Source organism: Ostrinia furnacalis, unplaced genomic scaffold, assembly GCF_004193835.3.
Source record: "Ostrinia furnacalis isolate ACB-3 unplaced genomic scaffold, ASM419383v2 OfSCF2600, whole genome shotgun sequence".
Lineage (NCBI taxonomy): Eukaryota > Metazoa > Arthropoda > Insecta > Lepidoptera > Crambidae > Ostrinia > Ostrinia furnacalis.
This window is the reverse complement of record NW_021132839.1, coordinates 62,344-80,647: the sequence shown is the minus strand read 5'-3', so window position 1 is coordinate 80,647 and position 18,304 is coordinate 62,344. Positions and strand designations below refer to the sequence as shown.

General features: G+C 36.5%; 1 protein-coding gene across 1 annotated transcript in view; it reads right to left on the bottom strand.

Moving 5' to 3' along the window:
* Nucleotides 1–16,797, bottom strand: part of LOC114356004 (leucine-rich repeat-containing protein 24) — a 51,921-nt gene extending 35,124 nt beyond the window's left edge. The window contains exon 1 of the mRNA XM_028309078.1: nt 16,699–16,797. The gene's annotated coding sequence lies outside the window, so the exon portion shown is untranslated. The remainder of the gene's footprint in view (nt 1–16,698) is intronic.
* Nucleotides 16,798–18,304: the final 1,507 nt, after the last annotated feature.

Below are 18,304 nucleotides of genomic sequence, written 5' to 3'. Positions count from 1 at the left end.
GCTTTGGCTCTTACTTAGAGGACATGTTTGTGCAATTTGCGTCGTAACCATGGATCCATGGGATTCGGGACTCGGAAAACTTTCAAGGATACATGGAAATCTCTTATTACAGATACCGCTTGAACGATCTTAAACAATTACTTGGAAAAGCCCTAAACTCGCTTTCAAAGGAAAGTAGATAATAGTGCCGTTGGGAGAAAGACTACGTAAGAATATCTGTATGATTTCACCAATATCTGACTCGATTCTCAAGAGACGCAGACATTTTTATTCCGAGATCCTTTCTCTCAAGTTTTCGAGATACTGCCAGTAGATAAATTCGGGATAAGCTGAAATCTACGTGTACCTAAGCATTAGTATTACTTCGAAGAAAACAATAAAGTACTTTTGAACGTATCCAATGATTTTGTCAATAAAACTCTTATCTTACGCCCGTATTCACAAACGATGCTTACTTAAGTGTGGATCGAACGCACAGCGTTGAACAGAGCTCTGTGATTGGTTCGTGTGTCACCTTGTGCGTACGTCACGCCGTCACGCGCACTGAGAGATCTCATAGTAAAGTTTGTGAATACGGGCGTCAATATACAACAAAATTGTGTCGTTACTTAATAAGTACTTTCAAAATAAAATAAAAATACATGACTGAACAGGTAACGAAGCGTGTGATATGAACATGACTCGACTCATTCGGACCAACAACATGATGTGCCTTATGAAGCACAATAAATATTATCATCTAAAAAAATCAAATGGATTTACATTTTTAATCTTAGTGGGCTAACCAGATTGTCAAGTACATGGAATGATTTTTCAAGTCAGGGCATCACACCATGGATCTTTAGATCGAGAGAGTCCAACTTTCTAACCTAGACCTAGGATACGCGCCACGATAGATTTTATCGATTTTGCACGACAAGCCCATTTGTTGTCATCATCGATAAGATGGCCTAGCCCGGCTGGCATCCAAAGTGATAAATGAGAAGAATACAAACGCCCTACAAATNAGCAGTTCAAAAATGATTTTTTAAGAAACAATTGATGCGCAACATGTGAATTCAACACGCTCGACAACGCTGCAAAAAGTATGGCAACATACATACATGTGGCTACGACGAAAAGCACGACCCACGTTATTGTGCGAATTAGCTGCAAGTTGCTTAACAAATACTGTCTTGTTTTAAAAAATCTAGTAGTTTCATATCAAATATACTTACTTGCCAGATTCATTTCACCGAATAACTTTACTAACTTAAGTCTACATCGTGCAATAGACGTTTAAATCATATTCTTTGAGTGCGCCATTTCCATTTTCAAAGCGCTTTTAAGGAAATCGAATAACGGGTTGATCTATCACCTTGCCTTGGCTACACTTTAAACTTGGCACCGGCTTGTAGCGAGGTGTCCAAGTTCCAGAAATTAGATTGGAACTTGGCTACGCATAAATCTTACAGAAACGGAAACAATGTAACGGTAACGAATACAAAATACACAGATTGCTGTTTTTGAGCCACTTTACAAAGGTATTGCTTTGGTAATTGGAAGCTACTAGTATTTTGTTTGAAATTAATTGGAAAATGGTATTTTTTATTTGCAATAGAATATCTTCAACTTTAGACATAATAGAGATATTAGTTCACAGGAATTTGATCTTAATATACCTACTTAAATGACTATAGATACGTTCGTAAATATTTGTCATCTTTTTCGTATAAGGGCTATTCCCACGGGGACAACCTGTATTTTGCAGGAACTGCTTTTGACAGAATCCCGTTTAGTAGTACGTGTTTCAGTGTCCTACAAATACTGGATCCCACAAAACTGTATAGCCGTGGGAACAAGCTCTTAGAGAACCATATACCTAAATAAATCAGTCAAAGTAAATAAAAAAAACATTGTGAAGTAAAGCATCGCCAGGCCAAAGAAGCTTTATTTACTCTTATTAAAATAAGACTATATTAATAGTGACTGAGTTTCTTGCGCTGCTCCTTCTCAGCACTGGCCAATTTATTATTCTGAAGCAGTGGTAGGGTTAATACTGGGACGTGTAATAGTGCTTTCTAAAAGCCTACTTGCATAAATAAATTAGTTTTATGAGTTTTAATACACACGAGTACGACAATGGATGATATCGTTTCAATGCAACCTAAAACTCCTGACAGTAATACTCATCTCACTTTGCGGAATCACACAGAAGGCGAACTTGCAAGCACCACTCACAAGGGGATACTTCGAACTAAGCATTCTTCCTAAGCGTCCCCTTAGAGCCAGAGCACACGATGCGTTGCGGCGCCGCACCGCAAAGATTTCTCTTTATTTATTATGTTAACCAATAAGATAAATTACACTACACAAAAAAAAAACAATGTTTACTACGTATTTAAACTTATTTTAAGTGTTGCCTTACATAGGTTGCCACGGCATGCAATCTTCAGCGAGCATTCTTTAGCTGTAATAACATTTCATCGGCGACCCGATGCGAAGCTGTTTAGGATTTTGCGCTTAAACAAAGGTAGTTTGATCCGAAAGACATCAAGATCCAGATCACCATATCCACACTATATCCAGATCAGAGATTTCGGCGTATTGCTCGACGCAGAATATTTCTGTATAAGGCAACGCAGCGACACCGCTCCGGCGTCGCACCGTCACCGCAACGCATCGTGTGCTTTGGCTCTTACTGGAGGACATGTTTGTGCAATTTGCGTCGTAACCATGGATCCATGGGATTCGGGACTCGGAAAACTTTCAAGGATACATGGAAATCTCTTATTACAGATACCGCTTGAACGAACTTAAACAATTAGTTACTTGGAAAAGCCCAAAATTCGCTTTCAAAGGAAAGTAGATAATAGTGCCGTTGGGAGAAAGACTACGTAAGAATATCTGTATGATTTCACCAATATCTGACTCGATTCTCAAGAGACGCAGACATTTTTATTCCGAGATCCTTTCTCTCAAGTTTTCGAGATACTGCCAGTAGATAAATTCGGGATAAGCTGAAATCTACTTGTAAGCATTAGTATTACTTCGGAGAAAACAATAAAGTACTTTTGAATGTATCCAATAATTTTGTCAATAAAACTCTTATGTTATTCTATGTACCTACTTACGCCCGTATCCACAAACGATGCTTGCTTAAGTGTGCATCGAACGCACAACGTTGAACAGAGCTCTGTGATTGGTACGTGGGTCACCCTGTGCGTGCGTCACGTGCACTGACGCCGGTATTCATAAACGATGCTTGCTTAAGTGAAGCAGCAAATCGAACGCACAGTGGGGTGTGAGAGACCTCATATCTAGAAAAGTTTGTGAATACGGGCGTTAATATACAACAAAATTGTGTAGTTACTTAATAAGTACTTTCAAAATAAAATAAAAATACATGACTGAACAGGTAACGAAGCGTGTGATATTATGAACATGACTCGACTCATTCGGACCAACAACATGATGTGCCTTACGAAGCACAATAATTATCATCTTAAAAAACCAAATGGTTTTATATTTTTAAAGTTAAACTAACCATTTTGCCAAGTACCTACATGGAATAATTTTTCAAGTTATGTGACCCTGTGACCCATCAGGGCATCAAACCATGGATCTTTAGATCGAGAGAGACCAACTCTAACCTGCGCGCCACGATAAGCTTTTATCGCGTCATTTTATCGATTTTGCACGACAAGCCATTACATTTGTAGTCATCATCGATAAGATAAGTATATCATGGCCTAGCCCGGCTGGCATCCGAAGTGATAAATGAGAAGAATACAACGCCCTACAAACAAAATATCTCAGACAAAACATTCGAAAATAAGAACAAAGCATTCTGGCAAGTTGAGTGAACATGAGCTTTATTATTTTAATGTAGGCTACGCTCGAAGGGCGGGCCGGGTGCCAAAGTTGTCGACTCAAAGTTAGCGCTTCAATGTAAGACAAATTCAGTACTGACCCGAGCCAGTAAACTTTGGCTTAGCCGTGGGGCCATGGAATTAGCGGGCTTTCGTTCGTTTCAGCCGAAAGACGTCCACTGCAGGACAAAGGCCTCCCCCAAGGATTTCCACGAAGACCGATCCTGCGCCGCTCGCATCCAAGCACCTCCCGCGACCTTCACCTCATCGTCGGTCCACCTAGTGGGAGGCCTGCCCACGCTACGTCTTCCGGCTCGTGGTCGCCATTCAAGAACTTTCCTGCCCCAGCGGCCATCAGCTCTACGAGATATGTGCCCCGCCCACTGCCACTTTATTTTAGCGATTCTGCGGGCTATGTCAGTCACTCTGGTTCTCCTACGGATCTCATCATTTCTGATACAATCACGTATAGGGAAACTCCGGGCAGGCTTTATCTTTGATGTAATGTAACTTCAGTTTGCTAATCCGTAGGCAGGCATCCGCTGGGCAGGGCACATAGTACGCAGAACTAACGGCCGATGGGGCAGCAAGGTTCTGGAGTGGAGGCCGCGTACCGGAAAACGCAGCATGGGACGTTCACCCACAAGGTAGAACGACGACATCATAAAGGTAGCAGGAAGGCGCTGGACGCAGGCCGCTACCAACCGGGCAATATGGAAAGCATTGGGGGAGGCCTATGTTCAGCAGTGGACGTCCTATGGCTGAGACGATTATGGAATGTAACTCCAGTGAAAATTTTAAAGGCAATCTTAGACTTAGGGTGCCTTCAAATTAGAAGCGAGGTACTGGTGCTACAACTGAGCTTCTAGAAATTGTATGAAAACTAGTAGTGGTGCGGCAAGCGGGCCTCAATGGCGTCACTGCAGCGCTTCCCCACAACTCAATTTGCAGGCGCCTTTTAAAAGGCCAAGTGATTAGTTTGTAAGAAACTAGATGGAGATGTTTTATAGTAGTTGTGGGATTTATCGACATGGTTTTCTCGTAATATTATGTTCCATAATGAAACGTAACTGTACTCGGAGGCGACAATACCCTCAGACTGCTGCCTTGAGAGGTTTTTATTTACCCCATTTTTAAGGCGTTATAACGTAATAACCCTTCAAATCACAATCGACATTGAAGAAAGATGAATAAATAATTTTTAATTACTTTTAGTATTACTATACACAAGTATTTTTCTAAAATTTGAGCTGCGCTAGATTGGCATTAATAAACGATGAGAAAAATCTTACCTCTACATTTTAGTTGAAAACTTGAAATAACAAGTAAAATTACTTTAATTTCAGAACAGACTGAAGGTAAATTAAATAGGTAAAACACACAAAAAGGAAAAATATTACGAAAATCCCTTATTGTTTCTGAAACCTAATAAGGAATTTGCTAGTAAAATATTTTATGTAGCAAACTTTTCCAATCAAGTAGCGAAGATCAACAGAAACTCCCCTCGAGTTGCCAAAATAAACTGAAGTGTCTTTGACTGAATTATATCATTTATCGTAAAGATTGTTAAGTTTCTTCAGAGATAATGGGTTTAATTAAATTTTAATATTAATCCGTTCATAGCAAGCATTTCATTTTGTCTTTACACAAAACTTAGCGAGTTAAGTCAAAATTAAATTGGAATTATTAAATTTTCATTTGACATTGCAGATTTGAATCAATTTTATTTTAGAATCTAATAAAGACTGATTGAGATTTCTTTTGTAGTATTATTTTAAGAAATAGAAAAAAAGAACAATAGTTATCTAAACGTAGACAATAGTAGCATCTAAAACTCAATTTAAACCCACTGAAAATCCAGAAAAATCTGTAGTAAGCTTTGATAAAGCTGATTAAGAGAGAAAAAACTTTATTTGATAAGTACAAGCGGGCTTTTGAAACAATTTCATTGTTTCGCAAAAAACCTTTATAGTATAATACCCGCGAGTCGCGTAGCCACTGTCGAAAAACAAACCAACATTCGGCTAGATGAAGGGTGACCAACATTTGCGGATATTGTTTGTAAAACACCAAAGAGAACTCGTAGGAAAAAAATATTATTAATATCTAACACGCTGATTAGGATTGAAGTTTGTTAAGTGAACTAGTAAGTGCTTGCTCAGACGGTCATCAAAATGGTTAGTTTCACAATCAGCTTTAGTACTAAAGTATTTTATTGAAATGTAAATGGTATTGACATATTAATATAATGACTCTATTATTTCTTACAACGCAATTGGCTGAACGATTGTAACGTCACACTGTACTATCGGCAACAGTGTTAACTGCCCATTGCCGGTCATGTCGTCTCGTTCTATCGCAAAGAATTACCATTTGATGAGAGCGAGAGCAATGGATAGTTGAAAGGAAATGGATAGTTAATACTGTGGCCGTGTGTACAAGCTACCTCGCATCTGAAATGTATGGATCACCCTAGTTAAATATGTCCTTGGCTCTTACATGGAAAAGAAAAATCTTTCCTATTGAAAAATCTGATAAAAAAAAATCATAACAAAATCCAACCAAAATTGTGATACACAAAGCAATTTATCATTAACAATAATGGAACTCTATGAGAACAAAAACCGGCCAATACTCCTGAATCACGAAACCGTGGACGCCCCATCCAACGCCCAGTCTTTGGGCTTTTTAAACAAAAATCGACAACAAAAGGGGAAGCAATTACTGGTGCCTTGTAAATAATGTGCCAAAATAAAATACGAAGCTACGGTGCTGACAACAAAAGTACCACTGGGTTTTATCGCGGCTATTTATCCTTTTTTGTGCGTATTTACATATAAAAGCTTTCAATTCCGCGTCGAATTAATCTGGGTAATTGCCGTTTAAATAATATTAATTCTAAACTTTGCTTTTTTGAACCTGATGGAACATAAAATTGATCACAAATATTTAGTTATGCTTTGCATATTTGAACGAAGTAACTGGTTATTAAAATTGAATGCGGAGCTTTCATTGGCTCTACTTGAAATTAAATTCTATTATTGATGAATAAAAGACCCTGCCTGCATGCATGAAAATAAATCGGTGCTGCAACACAACTTTCATTGAGACATAACTATCCTATCCTCCTTTACTCTTACAATTACTTCTTATTTATAATACAGTACAAACTTTGCTGAGTATAGGAGTAGAGGCGCAGTGTAAAAATAATGTCCAAGGAAATTTAATTATTAATTAATTTATTATTCGTACGCGTGGATCCCGATTCACCCCCTCAAGGGTGAAGTTTCGTAAAATCCGTTCTTAGTAAGCTCTTAGGTTCCAAAAGGAACCCCCATGCAAAATTTGAGACATAGCACTTGTAGTTTCTGAGATTTCGTAATGAGTGAGTCAGTCCATCAGTAATGTGCCTCACGCAGGACCTCCCTGAGGTCCAAGAGGGCGCTTAAGAGTTATAGGGATTATTTATTTACTTTTTAGCAATAAAACACACCGGTTTTAAAGATGTCAAAAAATTTGTCAATTACAAAAAATATATGGCAAAAGAAAAGAGTAAATTATAATTATTAGAAAATCCCTAAAAAGAACGTGCGTTCTGCACAAGTGACCCTTCGTTTTTATAGATATAGAAGATTATGCCTTCTAATAATAAAGTTCAAACTCAATATTAGGTGCTTTTTTAGCGTTTTTCAACGCGTATTTACTGGCCACCCGAACTCCTGAAGCGTGCGGTTACTGACGGCAGAACTCCCTCCATCGGCCGATATGGGCCTCAGAAAACTGGTTAAGACGACATAAGACTCGGGATTCGAAGGAATACTTTCTGGAATAAGTTGTTTATTCTGTTATGTATAGCGAAATAAGTGTAAGATAGAATTAGAGTAGGTCGTAGCTAAAATGAATGAAAATCGGTAGCAAGTAAGATTTTACTTATAGAAAACTTAATGGAGACAACACGTACCTGTGTCTTTATCAGACGAAAAGATTACTTCAAAACTAAGCCAAATCGAAAGATATAAAGTAGAGGTTTAATCGAGATAATTACCTAATCTAAAACAACTCATTTCATTTATTTAAAAGCCACCATTTGCTTAAAACCACGACTGTAGCACAACTCAGGTGAATCGTCAAGCTGTGGCTTACTCATAATTTAAGGCTATATTCTGTCATTATACATGTGCACTTATTCTAGCTTGTAATAACTATATACCATTTATGCAAATAAAAAATTATTCTATTCTATTCTATAATTTAAGCAGGAGAATAAGAACAATGTCAAGTTGATTGCGAGCCTCAAAAGCGCCAGAATGCCCTATTAAAATTTAAAAGCTAGAAGTGAATTCAAGAGAGATGGAAAATTTATTCCCTCTCTTAAGTACATAATAATACACTACACTACAAATATGTGAGTGTATGTTATGTAACCTAAAAAGTTAAAAACAGCTAAAAATAGTCCGGCAAAGTATACCGAAGCCTTGTAGGCTACTTTTATTAAATCAGAAAATTTTGGGTATATTTTCCCTAAATATACCTAAACCGGCTCGCTGGAAAATGTTATGAAGGAAAACACGGTACGAATAACACCGTAGGTACACTGAAAATAATGTGCTATCTAAAAATTCTTATGTGCACTCTTGTAACGTCAACAAAACTAAAATTATATAGCCTGAGTAAAAATGTATTGTCTTTATGTGTAGAAGCGACTACCTACTTTTTTATGTTACGGACAATATTATGGACAATACCAGCAATATGCCCTTGCCCTTTATATTAATAACCCTCCTTCTGGCGCAGTCGGGTAAAAAGAGCCATCCTCCTTCCTACTAATATTATAAATGCGAAAGTTTGTATGGATGTCTGGATGTTTGTTACTCTTTCACGCAAATACTACTGAACGGATATTAATGAAACTTTACAGTATTATTGTTTAAAACCAGAATAACATATAGCCTATAATTTATGACGATCTGTAACAAACTAAATTGCGGATGAAGCCGCGGGCAAAAGCTAGTAGCCATAATAAATAAGTATTTAAAGACTTGAAACTGAAAATTGAATTTCCTTAATTTTCAATTAAATTTTCACGCTGTTCTAATTGTGGCCTTCCTATCCTATATTCGAGAGAGAAATTCATTACATACAATAACATAATAATCATAATAGTCGTTCAAAATAAAGCATTGTCACGAGTACCCGAAATACAATTCATAGTTCATGAGGGTCTTCCAAGCCCGGAGATTCCGTAATCGGGATCAAACGGCTACAATGAGATGAATTTAATACCCCGTTCAAAATAATCCGGATCTGTTCGCCGCAGATATACGTAGTATGACTGTTACAGTGGACTGAGAATGTAGAGGGCTCAAAATCAAAATGTCTTTATTTGTGTGGACTAATTGAATCAGTAGTTTCATCGTAAGTAGATGTTTTTGCAATACTTCGACACAAAACATTTTAGAAGTGCTGAGAAGGAGCGCCGCAACAAACTCAGTCACCACCGTGTGCCTGGTTTGTCGTTCGGCACATTAATTTAAAAAATGAATTATCTTGTGAATTTATAACTGGTAATATTTTGATACAAAGACTGTAACTGTAAAATTAATAAATGCTTGTAAAATAAACAAAAGTAGAAAAATAAAAGGTGTTTAAACATTTCAAGTGTCTAGTTAGCGTTTTTTTTATTGTCAAATGTGATTATTTAGTTTTATACTTGATGATATAATGTGAATTATTTATTATACTATACTATAATACTTGATAGTTCAATTGCATTTCTATATAAAATATTTAATGTTGATTTATAGGTAGTGATAATGAAAACAATTTGTTTTTGGATCAAATTTTTTTATGAAGAACATGTAGGTACATCATTTCTCGCAATCTCATCTGATGTTAAGTGAGATGCAGTCTACATACTAAAAAAATCTGCATTTATTTAATAAAAAAAGAAAACTCAGCTATTTAATATCCATTGTATTAAAACGTAATACTGGAACCTTCTTAAACTGTCTCTACTGTAGCCCAGATACAAAGTACGTTATAATATTATATTATGTTATACATAGTTATAGACGGTGACAATAGTATTCAGATCGCTTTGACTACTTATTTATTTACCGTTCAAAGTTTTTAGAAGGCTCGCAAATATAAAGAGATAGCAATAGAGAGTTCGTTTTTGTATTCAAACGAAAGAAATATCGTTTTTGGGGAGGAAAATGGATTACTTAGGTGTAGCAGAAAAAAGGTAATAATATAATTTTTCTTCTTCATAACTGTTAACACTTTTATCAGAGTGTAGTTGATGTTATGTTTTGGTGACTAGTGGATGTTGCTCATTTATTTTGCCATCTTCATATCTGTTGGTGGTCAAATGAATTATTTGTGTTTTCTTTTTACCCGACTGCGCCAGAAGGAGGGTTATGTTTTTCAAGTGTATGTATGTGTGTGGGTATGTATGTATGTATGTATATTTCTTTGGCACCGCCTACAGCCTAAACGGCTTGACCGATTTTAGCGTGAGAGGTATCGTTAGATTCGTCTTAATCGTGAAAATGACACTGGCTATATTAAAATTGAAAAAAAATATCTAAATTTTAGGCGGCATAATGTCTTATAATTTTTTTTTCAAAACCTATCTAGTGGGGTATTAAAATAAAGGGATTTTTAAGTAGCTTACAAAAATATATGTTATTTAACTAAAAAGATTAAAATATAATTATTATTTAATAAACAAAAAACCCAACTGCGTAAAAATGAACTAAAAAGATAAAAACAAGCCTTAGTGTTCACAAATGCAGTCGGAGGCATCAAATATATATCACCGACAAAAGAATTAGTCATTGATGCCTCCGACTGTTTGTGAACACTAAGGCTTGTTTTTATCTTTTTAGTTCATTTTTATTTTATAGAAATAATTAACAAATACTTCGTTGTTTAAGGAAAAAAACAAAAAGTAACCCGTAAATTCACATTACTCTTGAAAGAGAGAAAATAAACTGACTGAACCAAAAACACAACTTATTTTAAAAACACAATCAAATAGGACTGTCAAAGAAAACATTCCAGCATTAATATTTAAGCCTTTGATCCTCGTTAACTCACATAATACAGAATTCATTGTCTGTGACCGACATGACAGTTAATGTGTTAAAGAGCATTAACGTACAAACAATTTGTTTTTATCGTACTACCTTCCATTCCGCAACAATTACTATAAATGTATTTTGCGCGGAAAGTTTATATTTTAAAAAAGCTGCAACTGGCGCAGCTTCCGTGGCAACTTTGGAACTAGTTTTATACTTTCGTCTAGTTATCTTTCTTTTTAAGTTTTTAAAGCAAAAAACGGGCTTGAAGCACTCCGTGGCTGAGTCATTGGAACGAAAATGAAATATAAAGTTCTTGGCGCTATCTTTCGCACAAATAGTGTTAACGTGTTAAGTGCACTAACTTTCACATAGTGAAATCATAATATGGTTTATTTTAGAAGATAATAATATCAATATAGTACAGTTAAGTCCTGTGTATTATTGTCGAATAAAACAATTTAACCAATAAGAACCTCGTTCACCATCTCTGAGTAAAGTATCAAGTACCTACGCTGATCGTTGCTTAAAGTCACGAGTAGTTAACTAAACCATGACACTGAAAAGTCTGACGCCCTAGTGATATACGGCCCGGGCGTATTCACAAACGTTGCTTGCTTAAGTGAAGCAGCAAATCGAACGCACAGCGTTGAATAAAGCTCTGTGGTTCATGTGTCACCCTGTGCACTGTGAGACCTCATAGTAATGTTTGTGAATACGGGCGTTAGTCTCCATTGCAGAATAACGACTGTCCCTAATTAGGGACAGTCGTTCCGTTCCGTTTCGTTCCGTTTTTTACCGTTATATTATTCCGTTAAAAAACTAAGGGCAATCGAAGGACTTTGCCTAAACTCCCCACGCTTGTATTAGGTTGTTATTCTCAGGAACTACTGGTCCGATTTTAAAAATGTTTTTTGTGTTGGATAGCCCGTTAATTGAGGAAGGCTTTAGGCTATAACATCATCCTATAGGCAATAGGGACGGAGCAGTAAAGAAAAATGTTGCAAAAACGGGAAATATTCCAACAATTTTCACCCGTACGAAATCGCGGGAACAGCTAGTTAATTTAATAAGGCCATTTTATATCAACATAGTGACAAAACTATCGGCCAATACAGTCCAGATAGTTCCACGTATCAATTGATTCAGTGAATGAGGGATTAGGGATTATCCTTGTCGCGTGACCTTACAGCCCTCGCGCGTCCTACACACACACACAACCACAGTACATGTACTTAACTACACTCGGTGTCAAATAAATCGCACCTCCCGCGACAAACACTTTCAAGTGTATGATTCTCCACTTCCCACCAATATTGGTATCATTTGAAAGCAGTTCTAAGCTTTATTTCACTAAAGGAAAGGTAGGGAAACCCCAAAAATGTGTCTATAGAAGGATCCAGTGTCTCTTCTTAAAGCGACAGTTAGTTACGCTTAAGCCAACTTTTACGGTTATGAAACTGTTAAATTGAGATTAATCGCTATCCATCTGTTAAAGAGGACACGTGAGATCATTATTATCGTTTTAAAACCACAAAAATTGGCCTAATTGGTCCTAGAGGTGAGCACCAAGTGAAGCTTTTCTCAAGTCATATTTATTTATTTATGGAAACTAAATGTGTTTTTCTTTAAGTTTATTTAATGAGCTTTTAAATGATACCAATATTGACGGATAACCATGTTTGTTAGAAGAACATCTTAAAAGTAATTGTTGCAGGAGGTGCGGTTTATTTGGAGCCGAGTGTACATAATGTACACACAGCTGGGGGCACTTTTACGTCCACACTCCCAGGTGTGAGTGTTGACACATTTCAAGACAAGTGGGAATAAACGACATCGAAATACTCGACCTCACTTCACTTCTAAAACGGGTGAAAATTATGTAGGGTTTTCGAAGTGATGACGTTCGTCCGACGACGTCCTCTTCTATTTTTTTGTGGGAGGAAAATTTTAAATTAAATTAATTTAAATTAATTTAATTTTAAATTAATTTAATTTTAAATTAAATAAATTTAAATTAATTTATGTTAATCCCATAAAAGTAGAAATAAGGTATTTATTCCTCCTACTACGTTATGATGAGAAACTAACTTCTTCTTTCTCTGGAAGAAATTTTCTAGATGTTAATTGTCGGTTGAAAGATTTTTTGAGATTTCAACATTTCCCTAAAGAAAGTTGCTGTATTTGTGTAATAAAATCTCCATTCGTCGCATCCTAAATCACCGTGTACCTACCTACGGTATGCCAAGATAAGTACTGAGTAAATATTTAGTTGTATTAAGTACTATTTCGCAAAAAATAAAAACATAAGACTAAAAATGTTTGTTGAAAAACTCGCACTTATTTAAACCACATCGTGTCACGGTATTTAGCTTGATGTACTGTCGACTCTACATACTGTTATATACAAGACATAACGTGCAAGTCGTAGTAGAAGGAGCCTCTGCCGGAGCTTAAAGATCTGGAGTACCCAGCTTGTATGTGATCCAGGAGTCATACACCGAGCTGACCAGCCCCAAGCCGCATGATGAGCCTCTAACTAAAGTGTGTCGACGGCTGGACGACGTGGGTCAGCAAGCACACGCCCGAGGCGGCTCCTCGCGGGGAGTCCGTAGACAGCACAAGCCCACGCATCCCCAGAAATAAACAACATTCGGAAAATGGATGTAAATCTTCGTTATTAAGAAGCGATTTAACGACCGAAATCTGGTGCGACACATTAATACAAGAGCCATAAAGCAACGGTCGATTGCTTTTCTAGGTTCATTAGTTTTATGTTCGCTTATTTGGCCGTTGTTATTGTGATTGTGGGATGTTATTGTGTTTGAGAGATGTTATTAATTTTCCGAAAGGACATTGCTTGTTTATCGTAGAAAGGATAAATAAGAATGTCCTTTTTCCTGTATTCCATGTTGAAAATGAAGGAATATTTAAGGAATAAATAGGTGGGACGTTCACCCAGAAGATGGACTGACGATCTCATGAAAGTAGCAGGAAGGCTAAGGATGCAGGCTGCTATAACTAGGCGATGTGGAAATAATTGAGGGCCTATGTTCAGTAGTGGACGTCCAGTGTCTGAAATGATGATGGTGATAAAATGGGTGATCAAGAACAATGTGCACGTTACATAATAAGTACATAATATCATACAATATGCGAATGTAATCCTGTCTGTCTGTAACGCTTTCACGCCTAAACCACTGAAACGATTTTGATGAAATTTGGTATAGAGATAGTTTAAGTCCCGGTAAAGGATATAGGATAGTTTTTACATCGGTTTTTGAAACAGGGACGAACGGGACAATGTTTTTCTGTGACAGACAAAAATTTTTTACGTAGGCGAAGTCGCGGGAAAAAATCTAATAGATTATATTCGAGGAAAACCCTTTGAAGAAAAACCCATTGCTTGTATGGACTATGGATCATATTCTGACAATACCTACATTGTTGTAGCGGTGTGGTAGGTTAAAATATATTGACGCGGACGTGTAAAAGCGCTTTTGTAAGGCCTTACAGCGAAAAATAATTACAGTATGACGCAAAAGAGGGTGATGTATTTATTTTTTACCTTTACTAAGTAGAACATAGCTTACATAAAAACCAAAAGGTATATTTGTTGTATACTTTGACATGAGTTTTATCATATTTAAATTTATGTAATAGAGAAAGATATCAATCTTAGTCTGTTTGCTGTATCTCTCTTAACAACTGAAATACTTAGGCTGAATTGCACCACCTAACTTTGACAGTAACTATAACGATTCTTCTTCTTCTTTTCGTGTCGACAACAAACCTACACAGTGTCAGCCCAAAACTCCGCCACAAGAGTGGCGTTGTCAGCAGCACTCATCAAATCCTCCTGAGTGCAGTTGCTTGGGCACTCAGGGCACGACATCAGGTGCTTCATCGACTGGGGAACAAAACCGCACCTGCACTCCATGTTTAAGCCATCCAAGAATCCCCACCTGACCAACTATAACGATTACCGGTGTTTTTGTAGGGAGTTTGACAGATTTTTGACGCTTGTCAAAGTTAAAGTAAGATGGTGCAACCCAGCTTTATAGTTTTCTAAAGCGGTGACAAATGTTACCTACCTAAATAAAAACACGTTACAACAACAAAAATGACAATACAAACTTTTAGATTATTACTTCGCTAAAATGTAGAGGTACTTATGTACCTACTTACTGAAATAAGAAATATCTATAATAAATTGTTTTATACTGTCATTAAATCATAAAAGTTATACGACTTTCCTCAGTAGTCGACAAACAATTAGTGAGTAGGTTTTCTCAAGATGTTTTTCCTTTTGTTCTCGCTGTCTGCGATTGTTTTTTTAGTTTGTTTGTTGTTTATGTTTACTCAAGTAGTGTTTATAAGTTAATGTTTAGACTACAGATTGCGATGCTATGATGATTTCCTGATTTTTCACTTTACTGTTCTTATCTGCTCCTGGTTTCGTCCGATGGTTGAATAAATAGATGATAATATTAACTTATAGAGTTCTACCTATAGGTTCAAATCAAATCAATTTGTTTTTTATTCAATTTTGACCACTGGTGGCACTTATTATCTTCAAATTTGGTTCATGTATCACCTTGTGCGTCCACGCGCACTGTGAGACCAATCTATGTATTTATTTCCGATTTGGTTAGAATACTGCAGGCTTAAAATAAACACGATTGTATATTTCGGAGGCCACGTCAAGCTTTCATTCCAATTCGCGGCTCACCAGGTTTGACACCTTAAAATGTTGCTTAGCTACCCTTTGTAGTTTTGAAAAATTGTATTGTGAAATCAATTCAGAATAGGAATCTAGTGAAATATCGCTATACACCTATACAAACTGTATGTAATTGCTTATCAAAAAATGTAGAGAAAATCTTTTAAATAAAATGGATGAATGCTTCTCTAATATTCCTAGATTTTATTTTTAGGCAGTGAGCCAACTTAGTACTCTTACTTATAAAAGCAACCATTTAGCACGTTTATCTATCTTTACAAAATCGTTTACGGTGATATTTTATGATAGTTGCTTGCCCTGAAGTTTACTTCGACTTTGGGCTAGGGACATAGATTCAATTCCTGGAGGGGCCAAAATTTGGTAGTACTAAATATAACATCCTCAACTTGATTCATGTGCGTAAATATTTCATTTTTGCTTTAAATTCTAAGAACATACTTTATTTTTCTAAGATAACACATACAAGAATATATTTAGAGTCAAAGTTTAAGCGGATAAGATTGATTACACATTAAAAAATATAAACATCAAACATATTATTATACCTAAAAGTAAGTGCCTTGATTTAAAATATTTGCAGCACCTAGTTCCCTCAAAAATGCTCAATATTCATATAAAAATACCTCAAACTTTAAAAGAAAGGTACTTAGATTGTGCCTTAGTAGGCGGTTTTCAGGCTCTAATAGTTTCTAAAGGTAAGCCATGTAATTAATTAATTACACAAGGTAAATCTTACCTTAATAAATTGAGCAGGTCTAATCTATTAAAAAAACTGTAACTTTTTTGTTTATACCGGTAAATGAACCCTTAGATGCGTTCATGCATTTAAGACTAATTTTTTTCTTTTAAAAGAGTGATAAATAAGAAATACAATTAAATACATTAATTATAACAAACTTTGAAAGTAATAACGAGAAATTCATTCAACAATTTTCAGTCAACATTTTCAGGTGACGATTTTCTCACGTGCTCACAAAATCAACTAACATAGATATTTTACTAAACACATAAAAATACTTACAACAAAACACAAGAGCACATCCATAACACACACCCACAAACACAATCCGGGTCTCGTTTGCCCGGGTCGCGGTGCACCGGCGTGCGGTCGCGGCAGGAGCCTGCGTCACTCTGCCGACCGGGTGCGAGTATACTCGTGTATATACGTGTATACTTGTGTTCTTAGGACCCAACGGCTTTTAAGTTGGACGATTGGGACGGTGTGAACGTAACGGGGGACGTTTCTGAGGAGTTTTTGAGATTGGGCGTGCTTTTGAATGGTTTGTGATGACGTGTATATGAAACGAAGCTGATAATCGGTGAATCTTAGGATAGATTCAAGTACAGTACATTTAACCTCAATTACACTCGATTTTACCTAAGGGTAGAGTCATACTTTAATTAATCGTATTTATACAGACCCGTATTACGAAACTACGCGAAGTTCAAAACTCTTTGTCAGTACTAAACTCAAGCAAAGATTTTGCCCTTTATTCAATAAAGAGATAATAATTATGGGATCGAAAAATACTTGATGCTTACGGTACCTACAGAGTGTAGTAAAATACGTCTCTGCTTAAAGGTCATTGACGAAAATCTATGATTTTGTGGATAATTGAATTAAATATTCTTAAAAGATACACCAAAAACGAAAACCAAATTCAGGAACTTTTTTACGTATGCGTGTAAGTAACACCTGTATTCACAAACGATGCTTGCTTAAGTGAAGCAGGAAATCGAACGCAGCGTTGAATAGAGCTTTGTGATTAGTTCGTGTGTCACCTTGTGCGTCCACGCGCACTGTGAGACCTCGTAGTAATGTTTTGTACGTACATACTAGGCTACAAATGTTTTGAGATGTAATAGGACCTATTTTGTAAGTAAAATGTATCCAATGTACTGTAGTCCGTACAATTTTCATTGTTCGTGCACAAACAGGCAATTTCCAATTCAATTACATCCACTTTTTGTTCGTAAAGTTTTTCGTTTTGCGAAAATATAAAACTCAATTGCTACATGATATTTTTTGCGCCGTGATTCTTTGCTGGAATTAGAAAATGTATATTAACATCTATTCAAGTAGTATGAAAATGAGAGAAAGAAAAATGTATTACAATGAACCATCAAATTAAGTAAGGCCTAAATAAGGACGTTAAGAAAACCTTGGAGGAGGCCTTTGTCCAGGAGTAAACANTAGGCTATAGCATCATCCTATAGCCAATAAAGACGGAGCAGTAAAGAAAAATGTTGCAAAAACGGGATATATTCCAACAAATTTCACCCGTATGAAATCGCGGAAACAGCTAGTTAATTTAATAAGGCCATTTTATATCAACATAGCGACAAAACTATCGGCCAATACAGTCCAGATAGTTCCACGTATCAATTGATTCAGTGAATGAGGGATTAGGGATTATCCTTGTCGCGTGACCTTACAGCCCTCGCGCGTCCTACACACACACAACCACAGTCCATGTACTTAACTACACTCGGTGTCAAATAAATCGCACCTCTCGCGGCAAACACTTTCAAGTGTATTATTCTCCACTTCCCACCAATATTGGTATCATTTGAAAGCAGTTCTAAGCTTTATTTCATTAAAGGAAAGGTAGGGAAACCCCAAAAAT